The sequence below is a fragment of the Balearica regulorum genome, chromosome 4 (genome assembly GCF_011004875.1).
Source record: "Balearica regulorum gibbericeps isolate bBalReg1 chromosome 4, bBalReg1.pri, whole genome shotgun sequence".
Lineage (NCBI taxonomy): Eukaryota > Metazoa > Chordata > Aves > Gruiformes > Gruidae > Balearica > Balearica regulorum.
In genome coordinates, this window is record NC_046187.1 from 42,168,790 (window position 1) to 42,187,175 (window position 18,386).

Below are 18,386 nucleotides of genomic sequence, written 5' to 3' on the forward strand. Positions count from 1 at the left end.
TTTCCCCCATCCCTGGAGGTAAATGTGAAGGACTGGGGAAATAAAGTGGGGATTTATTGGGAGGGACCAGATTTACTAGGAACTGGTGGGCAGGGAAGCACTACCCTTTTGTTCCCTCTTCGAGCTGATCTTATTGTGGGGCACGCAGGTCCTCTCCCTGCCTGTCTTTCTCTCAGGGTCCACAAAACAGGCGGCGGGGCCATGGCACCCTGTACTGGGGCATTTCATTTCCTCCCTTCCCCCTGCGATCTGCCAACGTAAACAACTGCCTGCATTTACCTAAACCGAAAACCAGATCTGCCTCTAATCACGTTGGGTGACTGTTGACATGTGTAGAGTTTGATATTTTGATAATATTATATGTCTGTGATAATACTTCATTACAGTTATGTCCTTGGCTATAATTCTTTCAACACAGTCACTTTTGTACAGCCCTTTGAGTTACAGGAAAGCATTGTAAGGCCAACTTTTGCTCTGATGGTCACATTACAATTCAGAAGATTGAGAACTAATCAGCATTTGATATACCTCTGAGAAAGAGTGAGCAATGCATTTATTTCTCTAACATTTTCTTCTAGAGGAAATTGTGCGTGTGTTTGGGAGAAAGGGGAGAAGACTTTAAAATATTATTTTTCCCTGTCCAGCTTTGCTTGTCATTTGAAACCATTACTGATGTATTGTTGTATAATATTATACTTCCCCATTTTACAGACTTTCAGTTAGTTCCTTGATCACTTATCTTGGCAGAGAGGAGAATATTAAACTATGACTTGCAAATTATTATGCTGATCAGCAGTCCATATTATGAATCTGTGGGTTTTTTCTCTGTATATAGAAAAATGTATGTTAGGTTGTGTTTTTAGTTTAATTTCTACAAAGCAATCTGTCTTCTGATTTGAACAGCAAGAACTTATGTTTTGAATGATCAAAAACGGTAGCCTACCATATCTTTCACAAAAGGTCAATTCTCTGCCTATGTGCTGTCTACAGTTTGCAAATTCACAAATGTTATAGAGGACATAATAGAATATTTTATCATCTGCCAAAATGAAAGTTTAGACCAGGTTTGAAAGTGCATTTTGTGACCTGTAAAATCTTTAAGAATATTTCCAATACTTTCTTGAAGTAAAGTTTTGTTTGGATCAATCAAACCAATTCATTTAGATATACATGAATTGTCTTGATGTTGACCAGTTTTTAATAATCATATAAAGTAAATTTAAAATTATTTTAGAAATAGAACATTCTGACACTTGAAAATATTTCCACTGTGTTTGAGACCAAGGTAATAACTGTGATTGCAAAGTTGCCCAGTGTTTTCTAGAAATTTGTTCTGAAGATCATGGGGACAAACTGTTAACTGTGCCTTTGGTTTGAATCCTAAAAATAGCAAATTACACCAATAAAAATATCTTTCTGTTCTACAAAGACAGTAAGGAATCAATGCTTTTTTTCAGAAGATCCTATGCCCAGACTAAAATGCAGTTTCTGTAGTTGAATCTAATTTCTAGAAAATTTTCACGAAGAAGTGCCTGACGTATCTCCAGTGTCCAACATTTTCAAAAGATGACCATTTTCAGTCTGCCAAAACATACACCTGATGCATATCCCTACCATAATCCTGAGCCCATAGGGTTCTGGGAAATACAAAGGTTCCTCTTTTCCTATTGATCCTAATAGGAGATGGTGGTGAACAAATCTACCCAGGAGCAACTGGCACTGTGGTGACTTGATCCTTAATGAAAATGGTAAGATTGCATAAGAAAAACATTTTTACAATTAGACTGTCATCAGCAGTCAAGACACCGCTATAATCGTTTTAGAGGTAGTCAGGATTATGGCCTTTCTTGGTTCATTTAGATTCACTTTACTACTGATATTTGGCCTCAAGGCAGGGTTGTTTCAATGTCTCCAGATGGTACAGTGTCTGCAAACCTGCAGAGGATACAAGTTCAAGCATCTCCTTGTGCACAGAGTTCAGCTTAAATCTTCATCATGCGAACACTATGCGCATATATCACAGTGCTCATGCTTCTGTTTTCCAGCAGAATGGAAATTCTGATCCCTAATCACATGTAGATGTCTCTCCAGTGGAGGTTTGCGGTCGATATGGAGGTATTTATCTCAAATCTAAAGTAGGTCTGAGGATGCATGCTCAAACATTATCATTTTCTCCACAATATCTCTACAAGGAGATCCCTGTAAACACCTACATTCAGATTTGATGAATGCCTCAGCTCTCTACAGCACTACTACAGTTTACACTGTCAAAAACTACCTGCAGGTTTGAGGTAAAGCTGCAGGCCTCTTATTTCTCATATTAACCTGATCTATCCCATCTTTTAACTTTAATTTCTTATTGTTTTATGTGGAGTGGGAGAGGGTTATAAAGACAGGCACTGGCTCTGCAGATGTAGCTCAGATGTATGTTTTGGAAGTGGAAAGCACTGAGAAGGACTGAGAGAGCAACCTGAGAACAGCTTCTGTTCTTCCTCTTGCTGGCCCAGTTAGTGTTTAACCAACGTGGAAAAGAATTGACATAAGAACCAGACAGAAACTAGACCTGACTGCTGTCTGTCTTTCCCATGAGTACCCAAACCACTGAACCTTCTGTGAAAGTTTCCTTCCCATTTTGATTTTATCCAAGTCATCCACCTTGGGTCTGAATGATTTTTCCCAGCAGATGTTAAATCAAAATCAACCTTTTGCTTGCAAGAAGTTTTGTTTTGATGATTCGGGGGGGGGGGGGGAGGGGGAATGTTCCCAATCAGATTAGTTAGATAAACAAAGAATAAAGCACTGTTGGGAGAATATAATTGACAGAATAGTAACCTGGTTGATTACAATGTCAGCTGCTGGTGTTTCACTTACTAAATTAAATATTCACAATCTCTTTTTCACTTAGGTGTTCAAACTATAGATGGATCTTTTCTTTCTCAATGAACCTTTCATCCTTTTACTGACATTTATTCTTCTTTATATTCAATTAACTGAGAAAGAAAGCTTCTGGCAAGGCAAGTCAGCTGTTGTCTGTGGAAAAGAGACATACAAATCTTGTCACATAGCTTTTATTTTTATGGTCAGGAACCCTCAGGCCTAGTATTAAGGCAACTTAGGCTTGTGTGGAACTTTACTGTCTCCTGCACACTCTGAAATAAGATTACGTGATGGAGAACATCAATTTACTGAGGACATTTAAGCTCAGAATATTAAGCTTTTTGTGCAATCACATCTCCTCTCTAGCTGTGTGGCAGAAAAGCTAGCCACAAGATCCTTGACAAATTAGATATTACCACATCTAACTGTGTATATTTAAGCTTATCAATCTGAATCGTTGCATTGTAACTGTTCTCTTACGCAGACAAGGACTCCATTTAATAAATGCAGTGCCATTTAGTAGTAATTAATCACCCAACTAAAATGTCACATTAAGGTCAAAGAAACCAGAAGACAAAAAGAAGAGAACATTAAATTCAGCTGACAAACATAGGAAAGGAGAATATAGAGCCAAAGAAAGTTCTGGGACATTGGCACTGGTAAAACATTTAATCCAAACTTCTTAACTTTCCATTCAGTTCAGAAGTAATCGCATTCACTTGGTTCAAAGCAAGGTCATTTTTGTAACTTTTAAATGAAATTTCCTCTTTGCGTGTGTCGTGACAGCCCATTGCAAGCTTGGAATTGTTGGTGCATTTTACAGATGTTGTGTTCTCAGTATTTGCTGTTTCCTTCCTTCCTGTTTCTCTCTTCTTTTTTCTTTGCTATTATGATATTCTTCATTTGGGTGGAATTTTCCTCAACATATCTTGAAATGGAAACAGTTTGGAAATGTAGCTTTTCTGAGGTGGAACAAAATAAGTATGTACAAAGAAGAGGAGAATAAAACACTATCTTCAGTCATGTACTTTACTATTTTGAGAAGTAATTTACAAATAAACTTTTCCTAATATTTTCAAATTGTGGCAAAGCTCAAAATCATGCTGCAGAAGTTTTTGATAAAACTGCTGTTGGTCTTAGAGCTTAATGACCAGAACCTAAGCATCTTAGAAAGCCTCAGGTTTATGGAGTATATAATACAGAATTTGATTTCACACTACAAGTGTATAATGCTTTAGCATTCAATAACAAAAACCAACAATAACAAAAAATTGAGTTGAATAAGAAGATTATTTTTGAACAATATTCTTATAAACAGAAACTCCGTATAGGGGGCTCTGTTTCAGAGGAAGTGCATTTACCACCTGCAGAGGTAAAAATTTACCTTCTCCTTAAGGTATGGAAGGTTGCAGAAAAGGTAAATATCCATTGTTAATTCCACTTCTTCAAGATGCTGTTTATCAGTTTCAGTATAAGTAAATGAATAGGTTTATACATGTTTGCATTCTCTTTCACGTAGCGTCCTTTTTCTTTTCCTTTCTTTCATAAAATATAAAAGTAAGCAAGCACTACCCACTTTTAAAAGATATAATTTGAAATGTCATGGGCTAAATAGACTACATTCTGTGCATGAAGAAATAAGCTAGTAAAATACAGTCAAGCATGAAAATGTATTATTGTCAGCATATGTTACAGAATTCAGACAAACTGCTTCTAAATAGACTCGTTCTTTAAAGCATCTATCATTTCTCCTTCCTGTTCCAGAGTTCTCAGTTTCATGTCCAAGAATTTTTGTATTAGTATTGTGAAAAAGAGTAATTCTTTAAAAATTACTCTACGTTTGGCAAGATGTATCTTTATAACTTTTGCGTCAGTCCAAAGAATTTTGGCCTTTCCAAAGGTTAAATATTATCTTTCAAAATTGTGTAATTCTGTCAGGAAATGTGTCAATTTCCTAAAACAACCTTTTCTTTCATTACCTTTTACATGAAAAAGTTAGAATGGGCCAAGGAATTATAATTTTTTTGTTCAAATATGAAAGCCCAAACTCATGATATTGAATTATTTGGCATTCAATTCTCACACTTAGCTGCATGATAAATTTTGACTTAGTACTCGTCATGGCTGTGACACATCCAGAGAGATATTTTCACGTAAGTAGTTGAACTGCAGTTTATGCTGCTGGTTACCACGCATAGATGTGCATTTCAGTTTTTAATAAAGGTTTTGGTGATGCAAAATTTGAAAGTTCTGATGTTAATGTCTGAATGACTTTTACAGGTTTTGTAGGTGAAAAAATATCATTCTCTTTGAGTTATCTGTGTTTGTGCTTATTTTGGAAGAGCATGTTTCTCCTGCACACAGTCCACTGTATTTCAACTCAGTTTCTGTGGCCATACTAGAACGAAGAGTCTCCCTCTTACTCAGCCCTGACAGTCCTCCAAGAAAAGCTCTCCTTTGCATGTTTGACATCATAGATTAAAAGATTATTGTGTTTTTTTCATAATCCAGTGGTTTCCAAACTGTGATCTGCACTCCTACCTAGTGGGCTATATTTAGGTGTGCTTGGCTGGTCTGCAGCAGATCCTGTGCTCTGGAGGGGCTCCATTAGGGACTACATTCTCTGGCCACAGTGCAGCACCACACCCTCTTCCAAACTGCATGACCCATACATAACACCTGGAACACAACTAGGTCCTACGTTGGACCTTGCACATGTATGAATGAGCTGCACGAGTAAAAAACAATAGGGACCTATTCTCATGAAACATGTGAATAAGTGAGAGGAATTAAAGTCACCTGGACAACCTGAATGCTAGAGATTCATAACATTGGGAGGTCAGTTCTGAAATGTAATTCCACTTTTTGTGCTTTGTAAACAAAAAGCCTTCGGTTTCTGCCTTTAGTTTCCTTCCCACCGTATTTCCTGCCCTCTCTCATCTTTCCAGCTCCTATAAACTTGCTGCATCTCCAAGTGTGCCTTCTACTTCTGGCTCTGCAGGCCAGTCCTTTTCCTCCATTGCCTCTCTGCCTGGAGTGCACTTGGAGTGGAAAGACTTTGCTCTCACCTCTGTCCTTTCCGGAGACCGCTCTCTTGCTATCTGTGCTCCCAGAAAAACTTTGTTCAGCTCCTTGTAGCTCTAAATTGAAACATGCTTTTCTGACAGACTTCTTGGGTAGTAACTAATTCTTCTATGTACACTCCGAGCATGTACAATATGAGCTTTTGTGGAGATTTTTTGTTAAATGTGGGTGCGCGTATGTTACTGCTGCTTGGGTAACCTTGCCAAAATACACTGTTAAACAAACAAGTACACAAAAAGAGAGAGCTGAAAGGGGATACCTGCAGGAGGAAAATTTTTAGCTCAGTTTAGCAATGCCACAAGCAAAGGTTGTAATGGGAAGCTTTTGCCCTTGCCGTATTGGTTTTAGCAATTTCATCTGTGGTATATGTTTGTGTACTGGAAAGATAGGGAGACGAGCTCTTGAGCATGTGTGATTTACTACCAATGGCTTCCTAAAACATGCAAGTCTGAACACGTGGCAGGGAATAGATGCTTCTTTCTTTATATCCCATGTATTTGAAGTACTTTTAGAAAAATGTTTCTTTGTGAAGAAGACTTAATAAGCAAAAATCTCATTATAAAATGTATCTTCTTTTGTCAGAAGGTTTGTCTCTGATGTATGTAACACTGTGTTGTCTGTACGTTTTGCATTTTCTTGTACAACAGCATGGGTGCGACATGGTGTCTTCACTTTCTGCCTATGATTTGCCTGTGCTCTGCCTGTCTTTTCCATGGAGTTGTTGCCAGAAGCTGAGGCTTTCTAAATCCAAAGAAACACAGAGTAGTTTGCTGTCTAAATAAGATGTTGTAGCTTGACTTCTACTTTCCTATAACCAAATGTGACTGTGACAGGAAAAAATGAACACTTTTAAAATTAATTCATCTTTAGTTAAAAAAAAAAAAAGTTCTGAACTAGTATCTGTCAGATCTGCCTGCATTTGATGCTCTTTTTGACAGTGACATAAACCTCACAGTTGCCTCACTGTGTAAATTCCCAAGAAGTTATTTGCCGTAGTAGATCTCAGTGCAGAAATAAACCACTGATCCGAATGCTAATTTCATCTTCACTGAGTGTTTGCACGAGGGCGATTGTGTCAGTGCCTTCCCATAACTAGCAAAAACTGTGGTGCTTCCAATCTGAACTCCCACCCTCCCCATGAGCAAGGCACAATTTAATTGGGTTTTCTAAGCTGGGATTAATGCAAAAGTCTAACTGTGATGTCATGAATTGGGACAAATACTTTTAAAATCCCTACGTGTCTAGCAACCTGTTTGCAATGCAGGGAAAGAAGTCCTCTGGCTTGCAATGGAGGATGAACATGTCCTCGATGTAGTCCTCTCCTGAGCCTCGGGTGACGCTGGAGCCTTTGAAAGACGTGCCTCCACCGCAGCTACGATGGGGTTTGCAGGGAGTCTGAGCAAATACTGTACAGATACATGTATATATGTATATATAGAAACGCTGCACGGCTCAGTCACGGTATGAGGGAAGCAGGCGAGTGCCCTTGCACTGCCAACAAAGTCCCTTTCTTTGCGAGGCGCTTGCCCGCCTCCAGAGCCCCGCCGTAAGGAGCTCTCCTGGCTTGAGGGCTCCTCACCCCCTCGAGGGAAAGGCCTTCCCCAGCCTGTGCCTGTGCCGGGACACGCTGGGTGTCTTTTATTTGTTTTCTTTCCAGGCGATACTACCCCTCTTGGGGCAGGCGCTTTAGTGAGATGGATCGCACTCAGGTAACCGGCAGTTCAAGGAAGTCCTTCCCCGGGTTGTTTACACCAAGGCGTTTTAGAGCAGCCATTTAGCTTCCACCCTGTCCCACCCCGCTGACCAGCTGTAAGTGTAAAGGCCGCCAGCGGGCCCGCGGGTCGCTGATAAACTAAACCCCCATTTGGCAGGCAAGGAAGCTGGGATGATAAGGATGTTGATTTATGTTTTATCTGTCACTACATTTTCAGTAAAGCTGGGCAGCCAGCCTTAACGGAGCGAGGGCTGTTATCACCTCTCCTTAGCCCTTTAAGTGCAGCAGGCTCTTTGGTGTCTCTTGCCGAACGCCGCTTCATTAATTGCGAGGGTAAACAGGACGCTCAGCGCCGGCCCTCATTGCGCTTTGCTCAGGCAGCACTTAGCACAAAACCAGCAGATTTGGGGAAGGGGTCTGGGGGGGGGGGGGGGCGGTGGGGACGGACGACACGCACACATGAAAGAGTTCGTAGAAGTACTCAGCATTTCCTAGAATTGTTTCTATCATTTAAAATGTATTGCATACCTTGAAGTGAATGTAATGGCTGGCTTAATTGGAGATAACTTCACCGAAGTGGCTGTAGTTAGCGTTTATGTCAGCAGCGAATGTGCCCTTTAATGCCGTGCCACTCAGGTACAACTATTCAACGTAGGAAAAATCTGACAACATTAATTACCAGGGAAATAAATGTTGTGAATTATACGTATGATTATGTACCATTTTCCTCTCATTTTGGTGGTGAACGTTATTTTTCTGAAAGCATTGTAAGATTTTACACATTATATTTAATGGCAAACACATTTTTAGTTTTGAGAAGCACCGCATGCCTTTTGGGGCCAGTAGAAGTGCCCGCAGAGAAGAGGGTGGAAAAAGCTGGGAGAGAAATGTGAGCATTAAAATACTGAAGTATTCCAGCAAAAGCAGAACATGGAAAATCTGAAGAAAAAAAAAATTAAACCCCCAAGCAATCCTATGCAAAATGTTAAAAATACAGTTCTTTCTTTTCCCTCATCCCCTTCTGATTTCTTTTTCCTTTATTTCTCTCCTGCTCCCCAAATATTTCATCTTACCTTTCAAGTCTGTCATTATATTTCTTTCTAAACAAAACTAGAAAGAGAAAAAGAAGCTAGTTCCTGCTTGAGGTCAGTGGGAACTTTGCCATTGACTTTAAATAGGTCCAGAAGTGGGCCCAACAGAGCATTTTATAGCTTCCTTTATTTATCTTAGGTTTTATTTTGAGCAATGTGTCTTTTGTATGACTGCATTATTTCCACAGTGAACACCATAATAATGGCCTCGTATACATTATTATATACACACATACTGAACAGAGCATTATTGATAGTTACACCGTTTTAAACAAGAGCAAAAGACAATTATAAAAGTACGGCGCAAGGATGCGTATGTGGTGCTGGTTCAGTGTAGAATTAGTGTTCTGTGTAAATCTGTGCTTAGTGTTAGTCTGTACTGATTTTCAAGTATAAACAGGAATACTGTTGATTACTGAGAGACAGGTGATTAAGAGAAAGACAGCAATTAATGCTTTAGTCAAGGAAGCCCAGGCTGTATTTTCTTTGGTGGTGTTAATAATGCCCATAGCCAATCTATTCTTCCTGATGAGAAATGGGGAGAAAAGTAACCATTCTCCAGACTGGAATACAGTAGGAACAACACTGAAATGTTTGAGCTTAGTATCTTTAGGCTGGTAGGCCAAGGATAACAATGTGAAGTTTGGCAGAAATTTGGCTGATATCCAGGGATATCAGCCATGGAGTGTGCTGGCCATTTGTTACACATGATTCAGAAGCACAAATGATGGTAGGGACTATTTCTGTTTCTTGTTGATAACAGTTATGAATCTTGAGTTCTTCTGAAAACTGTGTCCAAGGAATCCCTAAAGAGCCATCTCATGCATAGAGATAATTTATCACAATTACAAGTGCAGTGTATTACAGTCATGAGTAGAACAACCAAGAGCACAAATAAATGAAAGAGATGAAGGCGGCTTTGCTGCAACAGTGGCTGCAGCCATGAATCAGGCCAACCAGCCTCCCTCTGTCTTGTCGAGAAATAAGGTAGGCCCCCAGCTGGATAAAAACTTTAGCTCACAAAGATCTGGCAATGAGGATGGATCAAAGGCATGTTTTTTCCCCGAGTCCTGCTGGATACTCTGGATCAGCTGTAGTCAGGACAAACTAGTCTGAGAGCGCTGCACCTCTTCTTTCACCCCTGCCAAAGCAGCTAGCTGAACTTACCTGCATGTGGATACATTGCAGAAACAAGACAAAGTCACTGTTGTGCCCGTTCCCTTCAGCTATCTGAAGTTAAAAATCAATTTTTCTTCCAGTTAGTACGGTTACATTACTTGTAGGGTAGCTTTAATACTGCTGGGTTTGTCTTCCAGAGTAAATTACAGCAGCTGCCTGGAGAACATATAACCCATTTAGTTCTGGTTGTCAGGGTAAGAAATCTACTGATAGGCAAGCCAGAAGCATTTATGGAAACCCATTGGTGAGTAGAGGCCACGGAGCCTCTGAACGGGGGCACGCAGACACTGTCCGACACCCAGGGTGAATACCAATGCGGCACAACATACACAGTGGGATTGGTGATGCTACTTTGCACATGAATATGTTTCTGAGGATGAAAACAAAATGTAGTCATTAGTTACCGCAAAAATATACTGTTGGCAATGAAAAGTTACTCTAGTGACCTCAAGGGAAGGAACAACCACTTGCTAGGTTAGTAGCCCTGGCTGCAGCATAACAGCCTAGTATATTTGTTAGACTGGAGCCGAGTAAGAAATTTTATCACTTAAAAAAATTAGATTATATTTGTAAATTTCCAGCGAGCCATCATGGCTGCTCTCCAGTACATATTTGTTTTCCCAGGTATTTGCCAACAGCTTTCTGCAAACCTATCTTCAGTGTTCATAAATAAATTTGCCTGAATGCATAGTTTTCTAGTGTTTTTATTTGTTATTATTTACTTGCAGCAGAACACATGCATCTCTTGGAATTTGGATCTTATAATAAGTATATAGTCTGGAAATGCCATATATTCTTGCACAGGATTAGTTTCTGTTTTTCCAAGCTTTTCTATCAGTAAACTGAATATTCATGGAAAATGGATTGAGAAAGGGTGTCAATAACACTGAAATACATTCAGTGTTTTATTCAATTGATTATCCAGGAACATTTTTAGGCCACTTTCCCAATTTCTATTAAGAAATAAAAGAGAGAAATAACTCCTCCCATCCATTTATGAGTTAAGCCATTTTAAAAGTTGCTGTATTCCATTACACAGTCCCACACCCACTTGTTTGCCCAAATACAGTTTGCTACTAGCTGGATCCAGAGCAGCCGCCTTGCCCCAGAACAGCTGCTGGTGCTCTATATTTGCAGCTTCCTTTTGCTCTCTGATACTCCATAAAACTGTTTATATTCACTGTAAAAGTATTTTCACTCTGTTTGCTTAGTGACCATGCACCACAAATATTCTCTTTACCGCTAACAATCACGAAATGAAAATGTTTACAAAACTTTATTTAGTGCCAGTGCCTAATAAACTATAGAAATGTTCTGAAGTGAATGCACGTACGTGTGTGCACACGCATATGAAAAAAGTATTTGCCTAATTTTTCTGTGCAGCAGAAAGGTGGTGATGTACTTTTACTAGGACTACTCTGAGATCGCATGCATTTGGTGTCTGCTGTCTGATTTTCTAACTCCTTGAAGCTTATTTACGGCCTGTGGAAGAACTGACATGTGAACTAGGCTAACTATTTTTGAAGCTTTTTTTGGAGCCTTGGCCACATCTACTCAAGATCATGTGTTTATGCCGCATCAAAGTGAACTTGTTGTTTCTACTGCCTCAGATCAGGTATTTGAGCTCGTTTGTCCTGCGCTGCTTTAATGCTACCCATCATAAACAGTTTACACATTTCTCCCTGCATTGTTGTAACCTGACAAGTGTTCTGAAAAAGGAATTGGCCCACAGCTTTTATTACGGTGACACATTTGAAAACATTTGCTTCAATATTTAGAGGGCGAATATTTGCCTTTAAAGGAACTCTGCCCCCTAAGAGGGAATCATACAGCACATTTTAGTTCATTGAGTTAATTTCTACTACCCTGAGAGTCTGAGACAGACTTCTTGTTTGCTGTTCTGCTTGCAGCTGATCGTTCTTTCTGACGATACGCAGGATGGCTGAGCAACACTTGGTAGCTTTCATCCATTCCTTTGCTACTTTCATTTGGTATCACACACAGAGTATGTATTTCCAATGCCAAATCCTCTTTATCACACTCACAAAAACAGGCTATGATGTGTTGCCAGCAGGAACAATGTGCAAAGGGGTAAACTCTTGGAAAAGGAAGCTTTGCTGCTGCACAAAAAGTATTTGGATCCAGCAGCAGCAGGATTTGCTGTCTAGCTGATCTGCTTTGGAGGCAGGGTGGGATTTAGGCAGCAGAACTGCAGTACCCCGTCTCTCTCAACTTCGGGGACTGAGAAGCTGATTTTTTAACCTATTGTTTTGGGTATTTTTTTAAGCATGTATTTTGGCTTAAAATATTTGTTCCTCCTCTTGTGACCCTGAAAGCCATGAATACTGTCAACACAGTAGCTAGATTTCTTTTATGTCTAGACCTTGTTCCCACAGTTTGTGCGTTTAACAGAGATTCTGTGGTTTGGTGCTTTTTATTCATATATAAGTGAAGAGTAATAGGTATACAGATTCCTTATTTTCATACTTTCTGATAATTTTGCAAATGAAATACATTGGATTTTTTTATGATGATGATTTTTGTCTGTCATTTACCACTGCTAACCAAGGACATAAACAGGACCCTTCAGTTGAATTTATGGGTTCAGTTCCTTTTCCTGCTCTCATCAAGTGCAGGAACCAATTCTACAAGGAGGCAGACTGGGAAAATTTTATTTCACAAATACACCTCTGTTGCCTCCTGCTTTACAAGAGTCTCACACTCCAAAAATTAGAGCCCTTCCCCTTGCTCAGCAAATAGCTGCCAGTCCAGAGAGGAATCAAAGATGGTGCGTGCCAGCACTGACAGACCTTCTGCTGGTGGCACCACCAGGCATTCTGCTCCTTAATAAACCGTCTGGACTGACAGACAACTTTGGGCTAAGAGAGTTTATAACACGCCAGTGCATGACATCTTCATTTTTTTCTGGGATCTCTGTAGCAGAACTGTCCTGAAAATTGAGTTTTGTGGCATGGAGACTTTTGAGGTTTCAGAACAAAATCTTTCAAAATGTGTGTGAAAATTGTCTCTACATCTCTTTGGCCGTAAATACCTTTTTTTAAACAAAGACTTGATTTTGGTATCTCTTGACAGTGGAGAGGTTGTTTTTCTTTGAAGTGTTAAAGGCATTGAGCCTGCTCCTGTTCCTCCTTTTACGGTGCACAAATAGATGATGTGTGATACTTCTACCCGATATTCTTCCACAATGTTTACATTACAGCAGGTACCCCTCTAATTCAATTAAGACACCACAGATTGGCTTCTGTGCACTGAGCAACGGGGTTTGTTTCTCTAAGTTTGTCTTTGGGAAAGTGCCAGAGCTACCTCATGCACCCTAAATTTAGAGGGGCCTCTGCTTGTCCAAAGCAGTTCAGAATAGCTGATGCTATAAAATGTGTGGGGGAGATGGTTTTATCTCTTAAGCATCCTCATCCATAGCTTCAGGAATATCTAACTTTTTCTTTAAACCTGTAGACTGCATATGTTTTAGATTAGTTTCATTTGTGTTTTTGTAGGTTTTATGAGTTTTTAAAAATAATTTTCCTGTTTTCTGAGTAAATTATATGAAACATCTGCCCTAAATTTAATCTATCAAGCTCATAAAGGGAAAAGGCAGACGTTTTATGAGTGATATTATAAAATTTAGATAATTATCTTGTTTGTTTTAGCAGTTTCTATTTTGGTCTCTGTACAGTATTCTTCCATTAAAAGACAATTTTTATACGGTGTACTGGTCGAGGGGAACAGCCAGCGATCACATAAAATATACATATAATAATGCTCATGTTAATCAGTAATACTCTATGTATTTTTAAGTGAATTAATTTACTGTATAAGCATAAACCTAATTTCAAGCCTGTTATATGCTTCTCACACTAAAAAGGAAACAAAAGCCTCTGCATAGACAGGATATAAATCCACTAATCATCATTAGGAATGCTACTTATGCAAATGCATGTAGGACATAGAAAAGGATGCCTAGAGCAATGAATATAAGGTGGATTCATGGTAGCCTTTTCCACTGCCATCTGCATCAGCACACTGAAGTTCTGCCATCCTGTATCTACTGTATGTGCAAATCTCTTTAATGGAAGGTGGAAAAATATTCTAGGGAGACATCATCATGTGCATGCCTGTTCTTATGTTCTCTACTAGACATCTGCCACCGTCTGCTGTCAAAGACAATATACTGTGCTAGTTTAAACCTCTGGTATGCCCTGATGTAGTTGTCTTTGCTCCCTATGTGGTTATTCTTGACTCTTTTTTTTTTTTTGTCAATAGCAGCTCCTTCCATTAACTTTGCAGGGTAGAACCAAGTATTGGAATTAAAATCCAAGACTGATGACAAAAGTATTTTATTTAGGAGAAGATGGTGATGGTTTAGCTTCAAACAAAAAGCCACTGGGGTTCTGTTGCCTGTAGGCATCTGTGAGAATATGCACCAAAGAAACTTTATTAGAGTTGTAAGTGATCTTCCTTCTCTTACAGCAGGATCACAATCTTTCAAGGCTCATATGGATTCATAATAATGTTTTCACTGCCTTGGTCAGACCCCACCCCTTCTGGGCAGGTTTTGGATGGCACTTGCCCCATCCTTAGGCCTTCTTTGAGCTTTTCTAAGTGAGATATCAATGGCTATCTCTCTGCTAGTTCATATCTTTTTTCCTGATTTCCACAGTTCTTACCTCGAACAAACAAACAAACAAATTGGCTCGGACTCTTGCTCTGTTGTGCCATCGACTCACCTTGTGTCCTGGGACTCTGCAGGGCAGGAGGCCCAACATGCATCTAGTTAAAGTAGCTTCTGCAGTGGCTTAGTGGGAAAACTGGTAATTTATAGCTTCAAAAAATTTCATGTGATCTGTAAAAAAGAGGTCAAAACATAAATGAAAAACAAAGGCTGGGAAGAAGTATAGCAATTTTTTTGTCAGCAATGTGAAATCAGCACATCTTTCTGAGGGCTATTTATGTTGCAGAGAAGCTGAGAGAGGAAGGTAAGAGAAGCATGCATGTTATTTTTCAGTGCAGAGAGTCTGCATTCTTTTTTTCCCCCCAGTATATATCAATGGATAGAGAATTCATTCATTTGAAACTTGCTAAGTGGTGCCAGAAGGCAACAGAAAATAATAGCAGGGCTAAAGGCTTAGCTGTATGAATGATATGCACTTTGTGTCCAGAATCTATTACAGTTAGTTGGAAATTCAGGGTTTAAAAGCTAGATTTTTTTTTTTTTTTAAACTTTTGTGTTAATCCAAAGACTATGCCAGCATGGCTCTAGGGTCATGAACTAGTTAAAATTCTGTTAATTCTTCCTTATGGGTAGCATATGCTATAGCAGGCATTTGTTGTTGAGATACTAGTAGTTAGGAATAACTGAATAATTCTTAGCAAATATCTGAATATTTTTTCTTGCTTTCTGTTTGAGAATTCTTGATTTCCACACCTTCATCCATGATACAGATTTACTTAAAATTTTTTTTATTTTTATTTTTCTCACTACTTAATGCTTTAAAGTTAGGGTTTTTTCAGTTAGCTTCTCTTCGCTATCTTTGCCATTATTCCTGCTCCCCGGTTGGATAAACACCATAATTTTTAACCACCTTCCTGATCAGAAAGTTTAAATGAAAGAAGCACTACAGACCAAACAGAGAGGTCTGTGACCCCGTCTGGATTTCAGGCTTTCACTACAAGCTGATACCACAGCTTCATGATGAATTTAAACCGCACAAACCTATAATGTCAGTGAGAGGCAGTCCTGCCCTCCCTGCTTCTCCGGCAGTTCCCATCCGCTGTCCCGGCACCCGCGTCTCGTGCAGTGGCACAAGCAGTGGGTCACAAAGCCGTGCCACCCGGTCCTGCAGCCGTACCCATTACCTGCTCTGTGGGGGCCAGGGGAGGAGCAGCCGAAGAGTGGTGTGGGGATTTTACTTTTCAACAGCAGTGGCAGCCTGTTGCCTTAAGCTGATCATGAGACTGCAGGCTGAGTAACAGTAATAGGAAAATGTAGCTGCCTGCCTCAGGACGTGGCTACTTACAATTTTTCCCCATTACAGTAATTTCTGGTAGTTGACTTTGATATTTATCTTCTCTGGGTATGGGTCAATGACCAGTCATTTAGACTTGGATTTTTAGTAAAGCTGCACTGCTGTTTTGGTGCTGCCTGCTTCCAGAAATCAGTGAAACTGCATGCTGAAAAAGTCACGCTTGCCTGTAATGCCATGCTGGGAGTCAGAGCACTAATTGTCCTTGTGAGAAATAGGAAGGGGCATTTTTACCTCAGAAGCCAGGGAAGAAAAGGGAGTTTAAATGAAATGCTGGGAGACTCTGGGGCTTCTGTTTTGTGACAGTGTGAGTGGAGCCAGAGGGCAAATGCTTCCCTCCTGCGCAGCATCATTATTCTGCCCTCTGTACGTCCCACCAGCACACTGAGGTCCTGAGCGGGGAAGGGAAAAACACGCTTTTGGGACCTAGCAGGAGAGCTGACTGAGTCTCCCTGTTCTCCTGTATGTGTCAACCTGGTATAAGCCAAATCAGAGTGCAAAATTAAAATATTTTCTCCTTTATATGTTTTCCATAATACCATTTCTTTGAGGATTTGAAATGCCAGAAAGGATTGCCAAGCTTTCATCTGGTTAGCTTACATGCTGATTGATGAGTTTGATAATATGTGTAGTTTAATGATATTTACACTGTTTGTCCGGCTAGGTATATTAAAAGAATGTTGAGAAAATAGTAGACGTGCTAAAATCCTATGGTAACAGCTCATACATTAGTGGTGTTTCGTCGTGAACAAAGTCATTTTTCAGCCGAGTCATAAAGTAGCCTAAAAACAAGTGTGGCACTGTTTGCTTCAAATGAGACTGTTGCCATGTGACCACCATTCATCTGACATCATTACTGACATAGCTTTCGTTAGTATGATATCTGATTAAGGCTCCCAGCCGTGGTGGAGCCAGACTAAGTAGTCTGAGGTGGCTGAGGAAAGTTAATGTGTCAATGTTACTATGGGGTAAGAGTGTCTGCTCAAAGTTTCCTTTGGAGAACCAGGATAGAAATGGTTGATGATCTTTCTAATGGGAATCTTCTGAAAATATTTGAAGATCTGGTAGTAATTAAAGATGTGCTGAACTCCAATAAGAGATGTAATCCATTCAGCAAAACATAAAGATACCGTTTCTGTGTGAGGGAAGATGTGAAAAAGAAAAAAAAGAAAAAACATGAGTAAGAGAAATGCAATTGATGATATATTTGCAGAAACCAATTAATTAAATCTCTGTCTTGTGGGTGAATAAATGCTTGGCTTGTATATGTAAATAAACAATCAGCCTTGTTTAGGTTTAAATGTCTATTTTATAAAAAAGATTTATAAGGCTTGATGAATTCTTGTTACCTGAGGAACAAATAATTTTCAACAGGCACTGTAAGATACACTTGCAGTGTCTATCTGAGATGGGATGAGGTCCACTATTTCTGCTTTGGTTTTTAAAATCCGCAATGATTAGTACTATATCTAGTAATTTAGAAAACATACTGACTAGCCTGATAAAGTTAAAAAAAAACCCCAAAGCAAACAAATGTAATGTACTTTAGCTCTATGTAATGGGATGACAAAAAAAATTCTTTTGGCACTTCTGTTTCTAAGTCTGATACCTGTGCTCCAATTTTGACTTTGGACAAGGAACTTCTGCTATTGTTGTTCACTTTTTCCTTTTTAAACTAGAATATGGCAGGTTATTTCTTTGCACAGATGCCATAATGCTTAATATATCTATTATACTTTGAACTGTTATGAAATTAAGACTCATCTTAGACTGTTATGGGACTAAGACCCATAATTCCGTAACTAAGACCTCCCAGAGACCTAGAAGCATGAAATTCTCATACCTGAAGCTAAATGACTGCTCTAGTGATTTGGGATCCCACTTCACACTGTCAAGGGTGATGGAGAAGCAGTGGGAAGTGTGATTCCCAGTGTCTAGATCCCTTTGGAAAAAGAATTTAGGTAATTTAAAATATAATTTTTAGTATCAAAGAGAGGAGTTAAGGCTTTGGCATGAGAAACATGTGAAACTCACCACAGAGTAGGTTACATATAGTTTTAACAAGTGTTTTTAGGTCAAGGAAATTTTTAATTCAGATGCTAAATGATGGTCTGACCCATAGTGTCTGAACACTGACTTTGTCTAGATGACCAGAAATCGGAAGTTCAGGAGGCGTACTGCATTTGCATGGCACTTTTTCTTAAAAGCACAGCTGTTGGCACTATCAAGTGATACAGGCCATTACAAATCCAAAAGGGAAAATCCCAAAGGATATGACTTAATGTAAAATTGTTCACGTTTTCCTGTACAAATATACCTGAATAATAGATTCTATTTCAAAGAAATACTGAAATCTTCATGGTATGGATTACTCACCCACATTCAAAATGTTTAATGTGT